Source organism: Physeter macrocephalus, chromosome 21 (assembly GCF_002837175.3).
Source record: "Physeter macrocephalus isolate SW-GA chromosome 21, ASM283717v5, whole genome shotgun sequence".
Lineage (NCBI taxonomy): Eukaryota > Metazoa > Chordata > Mammalia > Artiodactyla > Physeteridae > Physeter > Physeter macrocephalus.
The window spans coordinates 88,977,394-88,982,740 of record NC_041234.1 but is presented as its reverse complement, the minus strand read 5'-3'; the positions used below and the strand labels follow the sequence as shown (position 1 = coordinate 88,982,740).

General features: G+C 36.4%; 1 pseudogene; it reads right to left on the bottom strand.

Moving 5' to 3' along the window:
- Positions 1-3,787: 3,787 nt before the first annotated feature.
- On the bottom strand, positions 3,788-4,616 carry LOC112066112 (ferritin light chain-like; annotated as a pseudogene).
- Positions 4,617-5,347: the final 731 nt, after the last annotated feature.

Here is a 5,347-nt window from a genome sequence, read left to right as displayed (position 1 = left end):
CATTTGGTAGTGTATATATGTCAATGCTACTCTCTCACTTCGTCCCAGCTTACCCTTCCCCCTCCCCGTGTCTTCAAGTCCATTCTCTACTTCTGCGTCTTTATTCCTGTCCTGCCCCTAGGTTTATCAGAACCATATTTTTTTTAGATTCCATATATGTGTGTTAGCATACGGTATTTGTTTTACTCTTTCTGACTGCATCCAATAACTTTAAATAGGAATACATTTTAAATCCATTCTTTATTCAGGTCTGTTCTCCAGTTAAACTCATACGTTAATTATAAAAAACAGACCACTTTTGTGTAAGAGAAGAATATTTTGGTCCTGAATACATTTTATTCAGGCAAAGTGCCTGAAAGCAAACACATGGCCAACTCATAATAACAGTCTGGGGGTTTGCTTGCAGGGGTATTCATCATCGATCTGCCACAAATGTATATATTTAATGAGAAATTTAATATACTGCATAAATTTCAGTGTTGGTCAATACAGAGTCATTATACACAGTGAATCCACATTGTTAGATTAGTAAACACCATAAGATGTGTTATTGCATGCTAGGCTGAGAAGAAAAATATCAATTCTTTTTTAACTGTACAACTGTTTAACTGCTTATTTCAGGGTAAGTATGCACTGCTTTGGGGCAAAGGTCAGTAGGATATTTACATAGTTAATAAAGACCAAACACAAAAGAATGATTTCTGAGCATAAAAATGGAAAACTTTATGCCATAAATTGCTAAAGGAGCTATCTCAGCTTTGCCGTGTACAGGCTGTATATCTTGGGCCTGTTATTTAACTTCTATATGATTATTTCCTTATCTTTTAAATAGGGATAGTAGCAAAACTTATCATAAAAGGTTGTTGGAAGAGGTAGTGAAAAATGCATGTGAAACTCTTAGAATGATTCTGAGCATACAGTAAATGTTCAATGAATGTGAGCTGTTACCAGTGCACAACACTCCTAGTTTATTGCACAAAAGTATTCTTTCAGCTCATTGCTTAAAGGGTAGAAATGTGTGTATTCATCAATTAAATAGTTAACTATATCTTTTCAAAAGTACTACTCAAAAGTCAATTCTAACTAAAAGTCTCTTTAAAAAACTGTTTGACTTGGTTCCCAGTAGGCAGAGAAGAAATGCAAGTTGCGTGGAAAATTCTGTAGCTCAGAGGTTCAACTAATTCATCTTTAGGTTAGGAGAGTCTGGAAATAACCAGTTATTGTTATGCCAAGGTCACCATTTATTTTTTTCTCTGCAAAGAAAACTTTAAAGAGAAAAGATATAATCTTGTTTGGCAAGTACTGAATGGGAAGAGTTGAAACCAGCGGTTTTTTAAAATTGAAGTATAGTTGACTTGCAATATTATATTAGTTTGAAATCGGCATTCTTAGTAAGCTTAATTTGTTCCATGGCATGGCTCATACTGGCTTACCTGATGATGATTATGCTCAATTGAATGACTCATAAGTCATCTGATCACCAAAATTCTAATTAATAGACAAAGTGGGCTTAGTAATGGTTTGGGCACTATTACATAAATCACCAGGGGATTAGGCTTTATGTTTTTCTACTCCAATAAAAGAGCTCTAATATACCAACCTGCTCATCAAATTAAAGTAATATTTCACATGCTGAGAGAGCTCTAATTTATTACCAGAAAATTATTCATGTGTGAATATAATTCTTAGCTTAATTTGAAAGATTAAAAACCACCGTATGATTGCTATCCTTTTTATTAGTTTTTACGGTGACATCTTACCTATTGAAATGCACTTTATAAAATAAAAAAAAATCTGTTGAAAGGAAATGGAGGGAAAAAAGGCTCTTCTATATATCAAAAATTGACACAAATATAGAAAATATACTGTAACACAAGCATCTTTACTTTTGACCTAAGTCATTTGAAAGAAAATATCTCTTCATGCCCTGTACATCAGCAGTACCACTACCCTTCAAAAATTACTTGGTTTAGAAAATAGCCTGAACTATATCATATATATGTATATTATATGTTTTATTGAAGTAGAAGTTAATTTTTGGTCTAAAGTATGTAACTTTACTTGAAATAGCTAAATGATTCCAAAGAACTATTGTGACGTATAATCTCCCTTCCATTTTGAATTTTAGATCCTCCCAAGCAGAAGGGTTATAAGAGCATCTTTATGAAATATTATAGGCAAAGAAAAATCATTCCTGGTACCCATTTTTATGATTATATTACTGTTTCAATGGTTATGAGATATGCACTTTGTACCTACACAGTAGAATGACACTGGATTTAGAGTATTTGTAAGAAGGAAGTGTATGGAGTGGAATTTACTTATTGGGGCACATGCTATAAAACCTACTTTTACTCCTTCTGTCTACGCCTTTTCAGGTTCTGCACCCACCTATCTTAAATTTAAATCTAGCCATAAATACACATCTTTTAAATAATTATAGAACTTTGGTCCTTCAGGGGATGGATTCCCTCACAGAATTTCTGAGAGCTAAATAAAAATTTAAAAAAATTTTTAAAATGTGTGGGTGAGGTGTAAAAGTAAATCAGAGTACCTGTCATTTTGAATTAGATGATTAGTAATTAACTTCAGGTATTCTCAAAACGTGTTCACAAAGTACCTTCAAACCTATTGTGTAAGGCTCTTGCTAAGAGAATTTATTTTACTCTAAAAGGAGCATAGATCAAGCATCTATGTTAGGAGGATATACCCATTATCAGTCTCATTCTGGAAACATAAGGCAATATCTTGTATGGAGGAAAAAGTACTGAGAAGGAAAAAAATCATAGGACTTGTCATTGAGAGTCTATTATTGATATTAAAACCCTTCCATTATTTACTATGTTTAGTAAATCTAATGTATGTTTGTAGTCTGGATATATGCATATATTGCTCTTCAATATCAGTGAAGCAGAAGTTTTAGTATGTTCTCTGTCTTCCAAGACATGGGCAGATATAGGTGATATGTTTTACTAGAGGAAAGTAAATTTTGCCATACATAATAAGAAAGTATGTAAGTGAATTTAGCTAAAATTATTTGAATGCAAACATTTAAAAAGTTTGTGTATTTCTAGAAATGTTTAAACACCCCATAATATGTCATTGCCTATCAGTAAAGGTCATGTGTCTGGCTCATAATCAGGACACACACTCTGACTTCTTCCATAGCTGCCTTGGGTCTGTGACACACATTTGGAAGAGAGCCTGTGTGCAATCTGTGGTCACAACAGTGAGAGAAGCTAATTGGGTCCAATCTGGTTACTTGGCTTTCTAGAAATTAATGCTGCATTTGACTTCAATGCCATCTAGTTCCTCAGCTCCAGTTTCACCTTCAGTTGCCTCAACATATAATAAATAACATAAATATTCTCATAAGGTTTCCAAAGTCCAAATTAGTCCTATTTTCATTTAGTTTAGACTCCTCAAAATACAAGTCAGTATATATTTTATAGTATCAATATATCTTTTATAGGACACTGGAGGGAAAGAGTAAGCTTTGAGTGTTGGATTGAGGAATAAAAAAATAAGTTAGCTTCCTAGCATAGATGCCTGATCTTTGCTCCTTTTAGATTAATTCAATAATTCAATTGTTTATGCCAGATTACAAATAGGTTCAGTAACTAATACTAAAAAAAAAAATGACACACAACTAAAGAAATCCTCTTCTCCAAAATTTACTTGTCTTATTCTCAAGGTCTCAGGAAAACAAAGTCAGAAACCAAGTATCCTTTCGCACAGCGCAGAATTAAAGTCATGTGTAAATTGGGTTTTTTTGCTGCAAAAAGCGTTATTGTTTCCATTTGGTCCAAGGCTTGGGAGAGGGCCCCAGGGCAGTTAAAAAGCTGCCTAGTGGCTGCAGAGACGGCTTCAGGCAGAAGCCCTGACACCAGGGGGGCTCCTCAGAGGCCTCTGGGCTCTGGAGGCTCCTAGTTATGCTTGAGGGTGAGCCTTTCAAAGAGATACTGGCCGAGCCCAGCCTGGGACCAGCCAGCCTGCGGAGGTTAGTCAGGTGGTCGCCATCAGCTTGATGAATTTCAGCTGCTCCTGCCGGAAGCGGCTCTCCAGGAAGTCACAGGGGTGCGTGTCTGCGCGGGCAGAACCCAGGGCCTAAGGGCCCGCAAGGGCCTGGCTCAGGTTCTTCTCCATGAGAATGGCGGCTTCCATAGCGTCCTGGATTTTACCCCACTCATCTTGGGACGGCTTCTGCACGTCCTGAAAGAAGGTAGTGTCGCGGCACTGGTTTTGCATCTTCAAGAGACTGTCAGTATCCTCATGCCTCTCCTTGGACAATTTGCAGAAAAAGTGGCCCATGCCGTCCAGAGCCACATCCTCGCGGTGGAAGTAGAAGCCCAGAGAGAAGTAGGTGTAGGAGGACCCAGATGCAGGTTGACCAGGAAGTTGGTGGCGGCCTCCACCTCAGCGGAATAATTCTGAGGAATCTGGGAGCTCGTGGTTGATCGGTAATAAGGAGTTAAGCTCAGAAAATGGTGTTGGCTGGTCCCAAAAGCTGAGGATGGCTGAGTGGCTGTATCCAAAAGCTGCGAGTGGAAAAAAGGGTTGGAGGATGGTTGAGGCTGGAGCAAGGGGCGTCCCTGGGTCTGTTCTGTCCACACCATTGAAGCAAAAGACAGATCCGGGGGACGGCTGAATGCACTGCTGTAGCAATACTTTATTGTTGTTCTCTAGGGATCTTTTATTGTTAAAAAGCAACAGATTCTATAAATGATAGTATTATTTTCAGATTAGCTCATAATCTACTATTTAGAATTGTTGCTTACAACCACAAATCAAAAACATACAATAGATTCACAAAACCAAAAAGAACATAAGTGTAATAGAATTTTTGCTTACAGGTTTGAATATATTAAGCTCCCCAGAATGTGACATTGTTTTCCTCTATTTAGTAGAGCCCAGAGTTCGCTTAAAACTCAAGAAACAAATGATTAATAGTTCAATGATACCATGAATTATAAAAATGTAAAACTATTAAATTATTTTCATAATTATATAGTGATAACAAGTAATGATTGAAGTAACTAGCAAAGGTCTTGCTGTAACCTATTTTAATAATAGATATCATTGAATACTATAGAATGTTTGAAATCATTGCTCAAGATCAAATTAGCAGTGCCCCATCATCTCACTTGTCTGTTCTGATATAATGTGACAGTCACATTGCTAAGAAATCTTGCATGATGCAAAAAAAATTTTCAAGGGGAAAAAAACCGAGTTTCTAGTGAACAACATTATTGTTTCTGAAGGAATTTAGATATTTCCTAAACCTCATACTTTTCTTTTGTTTTTTACTTAGTCATCCTCAATTTATGTCCATTCTGAATTAATGAAG